Source organism: Muscardinus avellanarius (genome assembly GCF_963383645.1).
Source record: "Muscardinus avellanarius genome assembly, chromosome: 3".
Lineage (NCBI taxonomy): Eukaryota > Metazoa > Chordata > Mammalia > Rodentia > Gliridae > Muscardinus > Muscardinus avellanarius.
In genome coordinates this window covers 72,854,496-72,874,202 of record NC_137788.1, presented here as the reverse complement: position 1 = coordinate 72,874,202, position 19,707 = coordinate 72,854,496, and positions in this window count along the sequence as shown.

The window sequence follows — 19,707 nt, the reverse complement described above, 5'->3', positions numbered from 1 at the left end:
GCCTATTTTTAAAAAGGAAACAAATCTTGAAGTTGCAATTTAAATGTGTATTTTTTCTTCTAGTAAACTCTATGAAAACATATCCCTGGTATCTCATTTATTTTTTGCAGTTAAAGAAACAAATGGTAGCCTAAATCCACAGAGGCTCACATATATTTTAAATTGCTCATATTCATTATTGTTAGTAAAAATATCTATTTATATAAATTAATAAAAACATTCTCTGCAGCTTCTAAGATGAAGACATGCTATGAGCTCAGAGTTAATTAAACACGAACAAATACATTCTGGATTATAGTGTGATAAGGCTCATATGAAACAAGAGTAAGAAAGAAAATTAGTCTAAAAGTCAGTATGTCTTTAGGGGAGAAGAAAAATTATGGTAGAAAAAATATTCCCAGATGAATATAGAATCTACCTAAAGGGGCCACATTTCACCAACTTCTTGATTCAACTATCATTGGCATGATAGTTAATTGGAGGTGTAAAAGTAACTGAATTAAAGAATACCTAAAGAGCTGATAAAGCATTATTTCTGAGTGTTTGTGATAAAATTTACAGAGAAGATTAATATTTGAATTAGTGGACTAAGTGGGAAAGATCTTACCTCAGTGGTTAGGCACCATCCAGTTGGGTTGGGACCCAGACAGAGAAAAATGGCAGAGAAAAGGCAAATCCTTTCTTTATCCTAGGGCTGGGACACGCTTTTCCTGCTTCGGGGCATCAAAATTCCAAGCTGTCCAGCTTTTAGTCTCTGGGATTCACACTAATTGCACTCCAGTATCTCAGGTCTTCAGCCTCATTCTAAGAATTTTTTAAGAATTAAATCATTGGCTTCCCTGGTTCTGGGACATTGGGACTTGGATTGAGCCATGCTACTGATATCTAGTGGTATCCAGCTTGCAGACAGCATGTCATGGAACTTCTCATCATTCATAATTGTGTGATTCAATGCCTCAATGCCTCTAAAAAACTATATGTGTCTATTTATCTACTCTCTTTCTATCATCTGTCTTTTTATACTGTAAATTCTATTATTTCTGGATCTCTGGAGAATCCTAATACAAGTAGACTAAGTAGCTGCATCAACAATTGATGTAGGATAGCAGAAATTTTTAGGAGTTAAAGTGGTAAAAATCAAATGGAGGGGGGAAAGTAGAAGTAGAATGCTAATCGGTTTACAAAAGTCATATAGGCAAAATTCCACTCCCAAATATGCCCATGCCCTAATCCCTGAAGCCTATGAATATTTTATATTACATGTCAAAAGGGACTTTTCAGAAGTAATTAAAATAAGGTTATTTTAGAATGCAGGTTCTAATCTAAGTTCATAAGCACTTAAAAGTAGAGAATTATCTCAAGCTAGAGACAGAACACATATATCAAGAAGAAAAATCGGAGGGATTGGAATCATAAGGATTTGTGCTTGTTAATTTGAAGATGGAGGAGAGATATCAAGACAAAAGATGTAGGTAGTCCTAAGGATCTGAGAGGGGAGTCAACATGCAAACAGGACCGAAGCCTACAACTGCAAAGAACTGGTTTCTGCCAACAACTTAAATAAGTGTGGAAGTAGATATCCCCCCAGTATTTCCAAATAAAAGTGAGCTGACCCATTGATTCTGGCCTTTTTAGGCCCTTAGTAGAAGAATTAGCTAAGTCTACCTGGACATCTGACTTGCAGAACTGTGAAATAATAAGTTTGTGTGGTTTTTTGGCCACTACATTTATGGCAGACTTTATAGTAGTAGAAGAAAACTAGTACAAGATGGTACTTGTTTAACTTGATTATATAATATTTACCTTATAAAATTAAGCAATGTCACTTATGCTACTAGAACTCAGCTCGTACTTGGAACCTAGGGATATCTTTTAACTGAGTACATCCTCTTGAAAAGCTATATGATAAATGTTGATAAGTGCTGAAAAGACAATGTCCATGTACTCAAGGGGAGAACTAAGGGAGAGACGGAGAAACACGTGCTGAACCCTACCTCTCAGTGTAATGAAAGCTACTAACAGACATTCAAACAAAATGATGTAAGAACCTAAGGCAGAGCTAAATCCCTAGGAAACATGGAATGTTTGATAGGGATGTTAATAAAGTTGTATTCAGTGAGAAGAGGGTCTCTGCATTTCTTAGGAATCTGGTTTTTGCCATCCTGTCTAGACACTATCACATATAATGAATTACCTCAAAGAACATACATCTGTATCATTCTGATGCTCCAGAGCTCATCCTGGGCCAAGTGGATAAAAGTAAATTGCAGAAGAGTGGCTTCGACTATTCCGATACATGCAACCTCCAGAGTTTCTGCTGTGAAGAAAGTTCAAATCAAATTTGCAACTTGCTTTGGCAATTGGGAGTTTAAGACTCTTGGAAATGATTCAGGAATGTAATTTAAAGTACCTAGAAAAGTGGCTTAAAATCCTCCTTATTTCTCAGCATCAACTCTAGGTTTTAAAATATAAAGTTGCCCCTTCCCTGTCCCCAATTTATGGAATCGGAATTTTCATGGGTGAGGCTTAGGCATTTGTACTTTGCTGACCTCTTCAAGGGAATAAACTTTTAAAAATTAGTTTTATAAACTTCTGCAAGAATATTTTCATATGAATATTTTTTAAACTCCTGCAAGAATATTGGTTGCACAGCCAAATTTTTAAGCAAGGCAGCAATAAACTCAAGGTTACATAGTCTGACCAACAACAACAACAACAAAAATACTGAGATCTATATATATTGTTTGTCATGTAACAAACAATCCAGGAAAAGACAGGGTTGCCTTTCTCTTGTGAACTTATTTCTGTACTAATGTGATAGATAACCTTACACATGGTTCAGGGAGATACTACATGGGTAGCAAGAAGATTTCATCGCAGAAAGTTATGGCTTCACTTTAGCATAAAAAAATTAATGATAAAATCCCCAAATTTTCAACTTGGAAACATGTTCTCATTAATTTTGCCCAAATAGAAAAATGTAAAATGCATACAAACATTACTTAATATGACTATAGACAAAAAAAATCAATACTGAATTATTAGAAGAGAAAATCTCCTGAGGAAAAGTCTCAAAATATACATCCAAACAACTAAATGTAATAATATTCTGTTAATGATTGTTAATCAGCTAAATAAATATATGATAGCTTCTGGTTCTTTTGGTAGTGATCCCCATGATTCTGTGTCCAGAAAAAGGAATAAGCAGTAGTCCAAAGTACAACAGTACAACTTTCTTGTTCTAGAAGAATATTAAATGGAGACAACCACATATGAAATGTACCTAAACCAAAACTTGGTTTAGCTTACTAGTAAATAAATTATCAATAAAATTTGAGGGTAAATTTTTTGTGGGGAAAATGAAACAAACTAAGTATTTATCTTTCTTATAAAATATAAATCATTTTCTCCTGGTATTTTTCTCAAGCAGTCTTGAAAAATAGCTGGTTGTTCATAACATGAATGTGGAATTATCACTCTTTAAAGTGATAAAATATATGATGACTTAGACAATTTCAGTTAATGATTTCAAATATTTTCACCCAGTTAAATTATATTGGCATTATTTGTGTGAAAATCATTTTCTAATAGTCTGAATGTATGCCATTTTCTATATGTTCCACATAAAAATAAAAAAATAAATTTAAAAAAGTAAATAAAAAAGAAAATTATTTTCTAAAAATTAATGAGCATACCATAAACAAATAAAAATTAGTTTCATAAGAAACTTTCTAGGGAAAGGTCGAGTGGGCCATAAATACCCCCTATTTATACCTAGAAATAATTTATAAAAATGTGAAAACCTTCAAAAGAGATTTATCTGTGGAAAAAATATTTTTGAAAGAGAAGAAAAAAACTGGTGAAATAGGTTATTTTTAGTGACCAGTTATCATAACTAGTGACATGTGAAATCAATCCCTGATATATAAATATTTTGGTCCTTTAATAATATAAAGAATTAAAGAATTAGGAGTAAGGGTAAGTACTCAGGGCACTTTCAAAACATATTCAATGTTATAAAATTTTATACTATAAAATTATTATATTCTCATAAACTATAGAATATGAAGATGGGCCTCATGCCTTGTGGAAAATATATAATACAAGATTCAGGAATAGTACTCAGGTTATGTTATAAAAAACTTGAATGGCTGATGGTTGGATAGAGAGAGATTGAGGGGAGTAATTCAGTCATGATTATTATATGAACAAAGAAAAATTCTGGTAATAAAATTAGTTCAAAAAGAAATTTCTTCCAAGAAGTAGTCCAGGAGGACTACCGCTTTTCTAGGTAGTTGAATAGATCTGATTTGTTGATCTTAGGTCATTAGAGGTGAGTCTTCTTGTTTTTAAGAATAAATAAGACCCTGAGCCTTTCATTTTATTAGGGAGTTTCAATGGCCAAATTTAGTAGACATAAAATAGACCTGGGACTCTCAGGGCTTTCTTTAGTCTCAAATAATAATACTACTTTCAAAAAGATAAAAATAAGTTAATATCACAGTAGGATCTTTTGAGATTACTTTCAAACATGTTAAAATTCTAACTGAAAGCAATTTTACACTAAATATTCGAGTACACAAATACAACACAGTGAGAAATTCATCTAATGTTTGACTATTAATATAATTAAAAAGGGTTTCCTAAGATTTAGTGTTTCTGATAGTGATTATAACATCTATCAGTTAATGTAGACAGAATAAGCACATTATTTGGTGCTGATAATATAATCATAAGAAGTATGATTACATTTAGTAATATGCTTTTATTGGTGTACTATAGTCTCACATCATAATATAAATTATATCGATAGTGACATACATGCACACAGCACTTGGTGGACTCCCCCCTTCTGCCTCCCCATTTACCCCTTCCCAATATAAAATGCTGAGACTGATGTTGGTATATTCACATATGCACATACAGTTGACGGTAGTATTTCCATTAATGAACCTTAGTCTTCCTCCTCCCCTTTTCTTAGACCTCCTCCCTGTCTCCATTGAGGTTTTTTTTTTTTTTTTTTTTAATATTATCTGCAGTCCCTCTGGTATCCCAATTACTCCCTAGCTTACGCATATTAGAGAAAACATATGACCCTTCACTTTCTGTGGCTGGCTCATCTCCCTTAACATGTTTTCTTGGTCCTTCCATTTTCTTCCAAATGACATAATTTTGTTCTTTATTGTTGAGTAGAATTTCATTGTATTTCCCACTGTTTTATAATCTATTCATATGTTGAATAATAAAAGTCAGTATTCTAAAAGTCTCATTACTTAAGGGTAAATGTTTCTACAAGATTTAATTACTCTGAAAAATAAGGAGAGGAGTCAAAATAATAATTTAGTGCAAAACTTAAAATACATGTTTTTAAAATAATGATATAAGCCAGGAGTGGTGGCACATGCTTGTAATCCCAGTACTTGGGAGGCTGAGACAGAAGAATTGTGGTTTGCAAATAGCATCAGCTACTTAGTGAGGCCCTTTTCAACTTAGTGAAAACTTGTTTCAAAATAAAGCATAAGAAAAATAGGGCTAGGTGGACTTGGTGGTGCACGCTTGTAATCCCAGCTTTTGGGAGGCTGAGGCAGGAGGATCTCAGTTCATGGACAGCCTCAGATACTTAGTAAGGCCCTTTGCAACTCAGTGAGACCCTATTTCAAAATAAAGAATAAAAAAAGGCTGAGAGTGTAGCTCAGAGGTAGAATATTCCTGGGTTTCATCCCCAGTTCTGCAAAAACATACGAAAATAAAAAATACTGATATTAGAAGAAAAGGAGTAATGCCACAAAATAAATGAAAATATAATACTTCAAGGTTTTTTTTTTAACCCTACTTTCATACTTATTTATTTGTGTTTTATGGTACTGGGGATTGAACCCAGGAGCATTTTTTACCTCTAAGCTACACCCTCCCAGCCCTTTCGTTTTAATATTTTTTTATTAGTGCATTGTATTTATACATCAAAATAGGGTAAAAAAAAAAAACCTTGTGTAGACATAAATGGACACATCATCCAGCCAGCCCCCACCCAGTCACCAACTCAGTCTCTCACTATCCCTCCCTTCCATGCTTGGTTTAGTGGTCGACTTTGATATGAATAAGTATATCATGCACTTTAAAGAGTTTCAAATAGGTACGGATATTTGCATAATTTCCATAGACCAAATGTATTCTGTCAGCCTCACGTATTTTTAAATGTTTTTAATTTTTAATGTACTCATTTAAAAAGGTATATAATAAGTCCATTAAGTTATAATAAACTTAGCACTTTAGTAGTATACTGCATTTACCCAGCTTTGTACCTTCTGTAGTGCGTGTCTCATAATTAGTGTGTTTCATTAATAACAAAGCAACTATTATCTTCCTGTTCTGACAGTAAAATTTTGAAAAGTGTTTTCAGACAATAGGTTACAATGCCTCAAATTAAAGTAGATACAGGGATATGTTAAAATCACAATGTGGTTCAGTTATTTTGTAGGAGGGTAAGAAGCTTAAATGTGCTCTATCCAGTATCAATTGCACATTCATCTTGGAAACTAAGTGTTCTGCCAGAAGAGCTGGCACTCACATTCACAAAAAAGACACAATTTTTGCTCTGCTTCACCACACTTCCTTTGAAAATGTACACTAGAAGAGGCTCAGCAATTCCACCCAGTGAGAGGCTACATTCGCTTCAATAAATCAAATACTTGGTGGGAAGTTTAGTTTGAATATGTTAACCTTGAGAAATAACAAGTCATGGAGGCCTTGAAAAATATCTAAAAATAAAAGACAAGAAGCAAATATAATTTTCTCTTTTATTTCAAGCTCTGAAGTCCATATCTATCAAATATTAAAACAGCATTCTTTAAACTGTCTAAATGAAAAAAGGAGACTATCTGTTCCTACTTCATTGCCATTCAGTTACATAACATGTCCTCATGTTCGCAATCTATCAAGTTCATTTTAATATTATTCCTAAATATCTTTTCCTCTAAACTGAATAAAGTAAAAATACTCAATAGAATTGTTAATCAGCTTCTATATTTTTACTACCCTTATAAAATTCACCTAGAAGTCACCATTTCATAATATTTGAGAAATACTAAGTTGGTTTGCATAGAATTAAAGAGTAATCTACCCTAGTCTAATTGACGAGGACTGGAAGGAGTTGATTAAGGAAAGTAATGCTTCTGTTGTATTGCTTCTTTCAAGAGTTAGTTATAAAGACTGGATCATGATATTTTCTGAGTATCATTGGTTGGTGAACAGTTAATTGATAAGTTTTTAAAAATATTGCCTCTGGTCCCAAGATGTCAGGTATCAGCTTCTAGGGTACTGGAATGGCAGCAAAACTTTTAGCTGATTTTCAGATGTCCAATGAGTATATTCTTGGAAAATAATTGGTCCAGGGTGAAAATAACTATCATGAATGAGGAACTTCTTACTGTTTGTTCAGTAAGGAACAAATAGAAACACATTTGCTCAGAGTCAGGTAAATAAGGATGATAATAGGAGACACCCTCAGATACTAAGGAGGGACTGTCTTTAGACAGAGAGGACCATTAGAACACAGAACCCTATAATTTCTCTTTGTAAATACATAACACCTGCAATTTTCTTTTCATTCCTTTTTTTGTGGAGTTCAGTATTTATTGTTTGAAGAAAATATTTGAAAAGTTGGAATAACCCGACGATTTGAATAACATTTCTTTCAATGCTTGACACAATCATTTCAATTTAATAAATAATTTAAATAAATTTATGTTAATACAACACACATTAAAATAAAAAGAAATTACTCCAGGTCTGAACAAGGTCTTTCTGGCCTAGGATCTTAGGAATAAAGTTAGAGCTAAACACATAAGGGCATTGGTATTTGGATTATATTAACTAGCAAATGTATAATACATAAATGAATAAAACTCAACAGAAGAGAGAGACTTTGGTTTTGAAAAATGACAAGGTTACGAATGATAACATAGTTTCACTTGTAGGAATTTTACTGATTAGGTTTAGAAGACAGAGCCAAATATCTTAGTGACTGAATGGATCTTAGTCCCTTTTTGGGCAAATTATTCTGAAGATTAGTTTCTAAGTGTGATACTTTTGTGTGGTTTTCATTTCAAAGGGTGATTTGGAGTGAAGTTTTACTTAAAGCACCTCACTATGAATATATCAAAACATTGCATCATATACCTTAAGCTTGTACAATACAAAAGGGAAACAATTCACCTAGAAGTCACCCCCCACGTCAAGCTACTATTTGTATGTCCTTCTGTTGAGATCTTGACCCATATATAACTTCCTGTTTATCTGCAGTACGATATACCACACACTGTTCAAATTCAACATTTCCTAAAATAAACTCTTTATCTTGGCCTCCAAACCTTCTTCTGTCCCCAAATCTTTATCTTTTTTTTATTGGTGTGTTGCAGGCATACATCTTAATGGGGTACAAGATGGTAGAGGCATATATGCACTTTCTAATATAAAAATATCTTCAATAGACAACTGAATGAAGCTGGACATATTGAGGTCTGGGTTCTGAACTTCAATTCTTGTCAATGCCTTTAGTTGTATGGACATATAGTAGATGCTTAACATGTATTGATTTATTAATTAACAAGCTTCTTCCCAGTCAAGTTAAGACTCAAGCTAATTGGTCAGTGATCAGTTCCAAAGTGAGGCAGGACCTAGGACCTGGGAACAGGAAAGTTTAAAAAGACCATCTCTATAAAGAACAAAACTAGAGAAGGTTAATAGAAAAAGGGAGAACAGTGTAAATTAATACAAAACTTCACCCCAACAATGATTAGAGGAAAATGGGTGAGGGAGCAGACTAGTGGAGCCAGGAGTTTACAAAAGACCAATGGCCTCTGGAATGCAGATTCCAGTGAAGGATTGAAACTGGGCAAAAGACACTGGGTCCTCAGACCCAATTCTGAACAGTCACAAAAGATGAGGTGTGAAACCACCATAAGAGATAAAAGCTCACCTCCCAAGAGCTTCAATGATTGCCCTGTTTCAGGGACCCCCCTCTGAGTCAGGGGTGTTATTTTTGTCTTCTATTTTTTCTTGGCTTAAATCATCATGCCTTATACTCACCCTCCTATAGTCTGTCCATTCTTTAATTTTGCAGACAAAAACCCCCAAAACAGAGAAACTTTGTATCTTTAGAACTGACTTCTATCACTCAGAAGGACTCAGACAAAAGGAACATAATCAAATACAAAAGAGAAATTTCTGAACCCAAATTATCTTTTTTTTCATTACTGCCTCTGAGATGCAGCATATTCTTAGCTTTGTTAGTTATGGGGAAAGTAAGTGATTTTGAAACCTTAAAGATTATCTCAAAACACAGATATTTCTAGAGTTGCCATGGCAGGCAGCACAGCATGCTAGATGAACGAGATTACATTCCTAACCTGCTCTAAAAATGAAAACAAAAATTTTCAATGAGAATAGTTTCTCTGTGCATTTAATTACAATTTTTTCTGTCCTTCCTCATTTTCTATTAATTGAATACATAGGTATACAAAACCAAAAGCAACCTAATTCATTTTTATCACTGTTTCCAATAGAGTTAACAAGTATCACAAAAGTGTTAAGAACTATCCGAGACCATAAAATTATATCATGGAGCAAAATCAACCTCATCCTTCTAAAACTCAGTGGAGAAAATCAGTAAACAAATTTTGTGGTGTATGTGGGGGTATTGTGTGTGTGTGTGTGTGTGTGTGTGTGTGTGTGTGGTTTTGTCTGTGTCTGTGTGTATGTGTGTGTATGTCTTGACAATGTTGAGTGCTATAAAAAAATGAAGCACAAAATAAAAGGATTGTTCATGACTGGGGATAGAGAAGATACTTTAAATAAAGCAGTCAACAAATTCCTTCTTAAGGAAGCAGCCTTTGAATAGTACCTGAGAGGTTGGGAGGGAGCAAGTCATCTGAGAACATTACACATGGGTCAGAAGAGCGAGGGGAAGAATCTGGTACAGGATGAGTTCAGCCCATTAAGAAGCATCAATACTACCCAGGTGTTTTAGGTGGGGTGAATGAGTGAGTAAAAAGTATTAGGAATCACTAAATTTAGGGTCTTTACAATCAATGCTGAAGACATCCCTGTTGTTCATGATGTGATTGGAAGTCTTTGGAAGGTTTAGCTTGTTGAGTGGCAGAGGCAGAAACACAGAGAATGATATCATAGCACATATTATTTTTTCCTTTTAAAATATATCTCTAACTGCTTTGTGGGAAACATACTAAAGGAGTTATGAATGAAATAGGAAGAACAATTAGAAGACTAATACATTATCTAATAATTATGTAATACATCAAACTTATAATTATCCCAGGCAAGAGATAATTATTGCTTGAGCTAGGCTCCCGGCAGTAGAGATGTTGAGAAGATTGAATTTCAATATATTTAGATGATAAAGCCCACAAAACTTGCTGATTGAATGGATAAAGGGTATTAAGGAAAGAGAGAAATCAGACACTGTTTAGTGTTTTTGCCTGAGCAACTGAATGTGTGATGGCACTATTTGTTTAGATAAGAGAGAGCTAGGAGTATCAGATTGGAGCATGAGAATGAGTAATAATTAGGAGTTTGATTTACAAATAAAGTGAATGCTTTTTCAGATATAAAGTTCAGGAATGGTGATAAAGGTTTGCGAGTTGGTGCAAAATTATACCATGTTTAAAATCACAAAGGGCAGAGGAGAAAGCCTCTAGGAGTATTAGATAGAAAGGAGGAAAGCATTTTGGCCTTGACAGTATTTTAAGTTCAAACATTTAGGAGATAATAGGAAATAATAATTTGGTGCATTTAATAAAGCAAGTGCAAAACTAAAATAATTGGTGTTTTAGGAGTCAAGTGAATAATTAACTGGTAGAACAAAAGAGTAGTAAAGTGCCGGGCGTGGTGGTGCACGCTTGTAATCCGTGCACTTGGGAGGCTGAGACAGGAGGGTCGCACGGGTTCAAAGCCAGTCGCGCTGGCTTAAGAGACCCTGTTTCCAAATAAAAATATAAAAAATAGGTCTGGGAGTGTAGCCCGGAGGTAGAAGGGCTTCCAGGAACTTCAGTACCACCAAAAAAAAAAAAAAAAAGAGTAGTAAAAAAATGTCCATTGCTGCTAAGAGTTTGATCATGATGCAAAAATAAAATTTATCACTGTATTTTTCACAATATAGCTTTGCTGGTGACATTAATAAAAGAAACCACAGTGGTGTAGTAGTGACAAAATCTGGTAAGACATTAATGAAAGAAGAGGTGAGTATACAAAAGAATGGCTAAACTATCAAAAAATAATTTTCTCCATAGAGCTGAATGTCACATGCAGTTACTCCCAATGGTATGTTTCCTAAAATAAAGATGAAATCTATACCCGATTTAAGTCATATCTAAGTGAAGCCAAAATAACGCAAGGGGTTGAGTGATAATATAGCAAATATAGATTTCATAGGCTTCTAATCTTGATTTGAGGGCAAAGAAATCCTCAGATTTTGCAATAAAGTCAACAATACTGGGAACAGCACCCAGGCCTTCAGACCTGTAATTGTTTATGTATCTTAGACCACAGACCATTTCAGGATTAATTTTGCAAACCAAAAATTTTTAATAAATACTTGCATTATGCTCATCGTTCTGTTTTCTAAATTGGAGGAGAAAATCATCTTTTTGTTGACCTCAGACACACTAAGCATACAAAATAACCTCATCTTCTATTCCTAGTCTAATGTATTAGATGGATAAAGAAAGATTAAAAAAAAAAAAGCTATCAGAGGACCACAAAAGACCTGCAGATATTCTAGTCAGAGATTCATTTTGTCCTGACAACTATGTTGACTCATCTTGAGAAATATGTTGTGTAATTCAAAATGCTTTTTAAAAGTTATCAGTTATTAAATATCCTGCTGGAACTCACAGTTTGATAATTGTTTGAATTATGCTTAGGGCAGGAATCATTAACAAAGAGTACCAGACTGATGTTTTCTCTATCTTGTCCGTTGGACTCAGCTAGCCCACCAATTTTAGATGCTCGTGAGACCAGCACAACTGAAGCCACCCCCTTGTCTTTCAGTCACAGTTCTTTGGCAAGAGAATCAAAAGGAGGCCAACCTTAAGAGTCGCAGCTTCTAATGTCTTCACTGCCCCTTAATAAGTATGTATTCAGAGCACATCGACAATAGTGCCACCGACATTGTTACTAATATAGAACAAGTCAAAATACAAAGAATTTTAAATGGTTCAAACTCTTTAAAAATGATTTTGGAACCGTTTCTTCTTCTAAACCGGAGACTCCCGCTGCTCCTGTTGGTAGTGAGATCTCTAAAGTGCCAGACAATGGTGACCGTGATAAATGGTCTTCATAGTCAAAGGTGTCCTGAGTGAAAGCAAAAGCATGAAAAGCTGATCTCACTTGTGTGATGCCAGTCTTGGAGACAATAAATGTCTGTGCATGTACTTTTAAAGCCAGATCTTTTTAAGTTGATTGTTAAGCAGTTAACTGCAAGGACTTTGAAACCTTCCATTCTTTGTTAGTGTAGAGATGATGTCGAAAACTTTCCATGCCACCATAAACCTAAAGGTTATTTTTTCCAGTTGAGCTTAAATAATTTAATTATGGCCTTTTAACATGGAGGAGTTTAACCTTCTAGGAGGCTGAGGAAAACAGATATTTCCAACGTTCGGGGAAGGGATTATTCACTGTAATTGACATTAATGTATAATTTACATTTTATAATGTTCCTACTTCTTAATAAGTCCTAATAAGTAAATCTCAGAGTGAGAATAATTACCCTACCGGCCAAAATAAAAATGCTATCCTTTCTTTTGTTTATGATTTTAAGGGTTGTTATGTTTTGCTTTAAATGACTAGCCAGAGTTTTTATTCAAGTCAAGTTTAAAAATTACTCAGACTAATTGGCATAGTTCAGAAAGGTTACTTTGTTGGTGACTCAAATATGTTGTTCTCTTATGTATCATAGGATGTATATATTAAACAATATATTAAAATATAAAAAGAAGCATAAGAAAAAGAAGAGGAGGAAGAAGAAGGAGTTAAGCTAGTAATTCTTTCCCCAAATCCCATGATAGTGTAAAATTACATCAAAAGTATTATGGTATAACACCACGACCTATATCAATAAAATGCCAGTTTGACATATTATAAAGAAAAATCAGTTACACTTCAATAAGCCCAACTCTCTAGAAAGAAAAGAAAGTGAGAGGTATGTAGTATGCTTCATCCACAACAAGTCATCGGAGACCTCAGAGCCATATAGCTCTGAAATGGCACAGCAGCTTTTATTCCAAAAGGACTGACTTCCAGAACAAGGAATTCAGCTGCCTCAGATGCTACATTTCAATCATGTGCCAAGACAGACAGGCAACCCCGAGGAATCAATTGTGAAATTAGAGTGTCATTATGGTCTTCCGTACTGTTTTAGTCTCCTTTCCCAATCTCCTCTACATACACATCTGGAACCTAAATTGTATTTCAATATTTATTATATAATTGTCACTTGAATAATAAGAACAGAATCCACAAAGACCCTGGGACTGCCAACATTTGACAATTAAGAAAAACAAAAATGTGAGATCTTTTGGTCTTAGATTTATAGTTCCTGAAGTACAAGCATAGATGCCAACTGCAGATTTACAATTCCTTGAAGTCTGGAAGAATAAAGAGGTATAAATAATCAGACAACCCTAGATAGATGATAAATCTGCTCTGGCTTTCTGTTTTTCTATGGAAGTTTCACAAGGGACTCCAGAATGCAGTGGGGCATGTCCCTGACCTTTGACATAAATATCATGGGGATGTCCCTTCATTTCTAGACTAATTTTGAGAAGAATACTAGAATGCACATGCATATTTATCTGATTCAAGGTAAAAGCTCTTAGTTTTAGTCTGTTTTATTTGGGGGTTTGGGCCTCATCTTTGCTTTTTATTGGTAAAACTTTTAATACAGACATCTTATATTCTGTAGCTCTCCAACATTTTTATAACCTCAGTTTTCTATCCTTGAGGTATAAAAACAAATGAGGCCCCATAATTAACCTTAAAATATTTTTTATACCTTCAATCATATTAGCATTCAGGAAAGAAACTTCATGCTGGGCGTGGTAGTGCACGCTTGTAATCCCAGCATTTAGGAGGCTGAGACAGGAGGATCTGGGTTTGTAGCCAGCCTCAACTACTTAGTGAGGCCCTTTGCAACTCAGTGAGACCCTGTTTCAAAATAAAGAATAAAAAATAATGCTGAGGGTATAGCTTGGAAGTAGAGTGCCCCTGGGTTCCATCCCTAGTACCACAAAAAGAAAAAAAAGAAAGAAAGAAAAGAAAAGAAACTTCATCCTCTGGAAGATAAGGGCTATCTTCATGGGAAAGTTAAGTTTTTAATTCAGTTTAAATAATGGGTAGCATTTCTTTCATAGAGTTACAAAGAAGATTCCAGCTGAAGAAGCCCATTTAAACAATAGAAATTGAGGTAACTTATTTGAGTTGAGCACAGGAAAGTTATGAGTCAACACATGGAAAAGTGAATTTGAGACTTTACCATGGAGAAACAAAGCCAAAAGGAAGCATGTATTCATTATTCAACATGTAGTAGTTTAAAGGCATTTTAGGTATTTAGCAATAGCAACGCCATCTGAGCTTCAGTGTGCAAAAATTAATCTATCTATGGCATGTAGGAAAATTATAAAGGAGACATAAGACAAGGCAATACATTTAGGTAAAAGATGTTGAAGCAGAACTATGACTTGAACATGATAAACCAAACAATTACTACATTTTCCTCCAGTTCTTTGATCAAGTTATTTTTAAACTTCTGCTTTGCTTGTCCATCCCCATCCCTAGAATCCAACTACTGGAGAATATTTTCATACATCACAGTCCAGTTCAAATACCATTTTTTACAAAGAATCACTGAGACCTCCAGGGGAATTCCCTAATGCCCTCATAGTTTGTAACTATAGAAAGTTACATGAGTCTTGGTAAGCAGCCAAACAATGTGTGTAAAATATCTGAATATAATATTGCATAAAAATTTGTATTGGATTATGCATGAGATTTTTGCATGTTATTTTGCATGAGATTCTCTTATGTGATGAGGAAAATAGTCATCTTTAAATATCCCCATCTTATTGGGCATGGTGGCAAATGTTTGTATTCCCAGCATTTGGGAGGCTGAGCCAGGAAGATCACTGTTTGTGGACAGCCTCGGCTACTTGGTGAGGCCCTTTGCAACTCAGTGAGACCCTCCCTGTTTCAAAATAAAGAATAAAAAAAAAACAATAAAAATATCAAAGTCAATCACTAAGCCAAGAATGGGAAGGAAGGATGGGGAGGATCAGGTATGGGCTGGTTGGATGATATGTGCATGTATGTATTCATAAGTCTTTTATCCCATTAAGATGTATGACTACAATATACAAATAAAACATTAAAACAATTAAAACAATAAAATTGGTGTAAAAACATTGTAGGGCTGAGGGTGTAGGTCAGAGGTATAATACCCCTTGTTCCAATCCCCAGTACTTCATCAAAAAATACTCCCATCATTATAAAGAGATTTGCACATAGTAAGAAGTGCATAATTAATTAAACTATTGAATTTTTCTTAGAAGATGTAAACCTAATAAATTCACATGAAAGCATGTATATAATATTATAAACCAGTTGAATTAATCATTCTGTATTGTCACATAGAATTGTATTCAGACATTATAGTACTGGATAAATAACTTAAAAATGAAACACTTCATAGTGATAAATATAAATGAAATAAAGGCTGATTTTCATCAGAAGATCAGCAAAGTCACCAGGCTAACTGAAAACCATGGTAACAAAGAAACCAAACACTTCAACTCTCAAAATGAGTGTGAGACCATTATAAAATTAAATACCTTTTGACTTCAGATCTACCCTTCATCCTTTGCTTTGTGCTGCTGGATCTTGTCAACCTGTCCTTTTCGCCAATAGCAGAATAGTAATGAAGGGTGCTGAAGGGACGCACCATGGCTTTCTAGTGAGGTATCATCATCTAGGTAAATATTTTCCAGTGAGTCATATCAGTGCACAGCAGACAGGAGGCAGCCAGAAACTTCACTACGACCTCTTTAAATGGGTACCTAGGGAGTTGTACCTCGATGTATGGGGGTGTGAGCTGTGACACCTCAGTGTACTTCACTGTCTTCCCAAGGGAACACTGAACTACATCTCCCTTACAAAGTCTGAATCTCAGCCTCATGCTGGAGGGTGGGTGAAATCCACTTCCAAGTTTATCTCTTCCTTTTGTCTTCTCTCTCAGCTATATAGATAGTGACACTCCTTAACTCTGCTATGCCTTTATTTGTTAAGGTACATTTTAACCTTTTTGTAGTATCTCTTCTTTTACCAATTCAATCCTTTCCCTTTTTTAGGACTAGGAATGAACTCAAAATTGTTCTAGCACTAAACTACTCTCCAATCCTTGTGTATACAATGAACTCTGACTTGCATAATGTTTAAGGAAGTTTTCTGGAGGGAGACAATAATAATAAGACAAACAAGATGTTTGTATGCCAATATTGAATTTGTCATGTAAGGCACCTCTGGTTTCAAATGGAAGACCCAGAGTATCTGCTTCACCTATAGTTATCCCAGTGTTTTTTTTTTTTTTAATAAATGAATACACGTGTGCTTAATATATGTCTGCTTTACCCGGAACACAAATGAGTGGATTTTTGCAGAGCCAGCAATCTTTAAGGCTTTCAAAACTTCCTAGCAATGTTTGCTCTTCCTAAAGCAGATACTTTAAGTTTATTGTGACCAACTCAATCAAAGAGTATCTCTGTAGCCAAATAATAAGTCATAGTTAACAGGTAAAATCTAAGAAAGGACCCTCTAGAAGATGGGTTTAAGCAGAAGCCCTGAGCTAGGAGGAAGAATGATGAGTAGAAAACACAGGGTAAAATATACCTACTTACTGCTCTCACAGTGGCTTTTGCTTTCTTTACTTCTATTATCTTAACTGTGAATTTAGATAATTTTCTTCCTCACCGGACTCTTCGTTTCATTACTGTAGTGACCGTGCTATCTTACTTTCATTAATCCCCAGTATCTGGCATAGGAATAGATATTCTATACATATTTTCTAAACAAATGATTGAATGTTAATAGAGTGCTTCTGTATCAAGAATCATAGAAGAGTATTCTTGTAATACACAGAAGAACAAATATAGAAAATAACAGCTGAGAGTTGGCAAAAAGGTTACCAAGAAGGGAGCGTCATTGAGCCCTACTTAATATTCTGGCACTTGTTCTAGTTCCAGAAATATATTTTAGTTACCATGAAACCTAGCTGGCTTCCTGTGAGGCATGGTTGTGTGAATGATTTGTGATACTCTTAGTTATTATTATTATTTTTTTTTTTTGCAATTTTGTAGGAGGTGACTTTAGCCCTTTACCCATCTTTCTAGAAAGGCCTATCAAAAGTTCAAGCTTAGCTGGGCATGGTGTCCCACGCTTGTAATGCCAGCATTCAAGAGGCTGAGACAGGCAGATCCTGGTTCTCTGAAGCCTCAGGTACTTAGTGAGGCCCTTTGCAAATCATTGAGATTCTGTTTCAAAGTAAAGAATAAAAAAATAGGGCTGGGGTTGTAGCTTGGAGGTAGAATGCCCCAGGGTTCCATCCCCAGTACTGAAAATAAAGTTCAAGGTTGTATTCTGATTTGAAGTACTTCAGTTGCTAGTCAGTGTGATATTTGATGTGTCCATACTACTCACTCAACTCTCCCCGTTGAATACATTTTAAAATATGGTAGTATAGGAACCATACATTTAAGTGGTAAATGAAAAATATGACATCCTTTGAAACGTTGACTCATTAGCTCTGTGTTTCTCTATACATACATGGGTTTTATTTGCCTAAACTATCGATGATTAAAGTTCACCTACTTGGGGCACTATTAAAAGTCAATACTTTTCACATCTAAGTTGCTTTTGAATTTCTGCACTGAAACTTCAACAATTATACCTATATCTGGCCTAATTTCCAGCCCCAAGGATATACGTATCTAATAATAGAGAACCCTGGGGACATCATGAAATATACTTCTTTACCTTCAGGGAAATTCCATTATAGCCATAGAAATATTCAGGATACTCAGGGATCCTCTTAGGATATACTATTCTTTATTATAATTTTGCTTAATGGCTTAATTTTGATCAATTTCAGAGCCTTGATCACTTAAAGCTATTGTGACAGATGATAACTCATATTAATACACTTGTTTTGGAAACTGATGAAATGATTCTAAAGATTGTGCTTTAGTATTTGGTATAATAACTGGTAGATTAAAGGCAATCCCCAGCTGTTCCTCTGTCCCTGGTGACTAAGAAAAATGATGAGTGTAAATATTAGTAATAATATGTATTATCTCAGATGAGAGACAAGTTTAGTGAAATTTTAATACAGGCTTTTATGTATTATAAGGAAATGAATGTAATTTACAAATCCACATAAATAACACATTGAAACTTCCACTAGACTGTAATATGCCTTAAGTCAGCCATGATTGAAATTGCATTTGACAGGGAGAAAACAGTATTTCCCTTCCCAACTGCTCCCTGTATTGTCGTCAGGGCATGGTTGGGTAGTAGTGATGCCAGCTGAGGACACTTCCCTCCTCTGTGTCACCATCTGGCTTTAGTTCCACTTCAATCAGCTTCTATTGGCTTTTTGATTTATGCTGAAATCCACAAGAAGAAATAAAAAAAAAAAACTTTGTCCATACATGTAAGATAACCTTTCTCCTCATTTCTGTCCCTTAGAAACTTGCAAAGAAAAATTTTCCGAAGCCTTTGTCCAGTTCATTTAAGTTTTACCAATTACAAAAACATGTCACCATTCCTGCAAAATCCCACATGTGTTTTTGCCAAACTATGAGGTCGGTAATTTCTCCCCTTTTTCCTACAGTATGATCAAGATTTTCATTTACACTTGGTCAAATGTTAACTGTCCTCTACAGGTATATGATATTGTTTACTTTAGATAATTTTAGTTGGCTATGAGGCCCTTTCTTTTTAACCTTGAGTTTATTCTACTTTGTTTAAAAAATTGATACCATTCTATATTTACTTTGGGGATCCCCATGGTAAAACACTGTGTGTTGACATTATTGTACAAGATGAGCTGAGTACATTTCTATGAAAATCATATCAGTTCAGGTTTCTACTCACTCAGCAAAATCAGGTATAATACAAAACTGGGCTTCAAAATAATTTAGCACAGAACACAAAGCCTCAGAAGGGATAAAATAGAAGTTTATTCATCTCCCTTGAATCACAGCATGATGCTAATCAGCTATACATTATAAATATACCATTAACACCATTCTACTTAATGGTCAATTGGTTTTTCCGTTAGAAACCCATTTTCAGGGTTTAACATATTAACATTTTACCTTGCACTAGATCTGAAATTATGCATACAATACTGTCACTCACAAATAAAAGTATAAAAATGAATTCTTTTTGGTGACTTGGTAAAATTTAGCTATTTTACAAAATAAATCCTTTCAGTTGTTCAACACATATGTGTTGATCATCTTGTATGTGTCAGGAACCTGCAAATATTTTGTGAAGAAGCTGTTGTCTGATAGTGAAGGTAAATGTGATTGTGTGATAGAATCTTAGCACTGATCTGGACTATCAGGGACATCCCAACTAGAA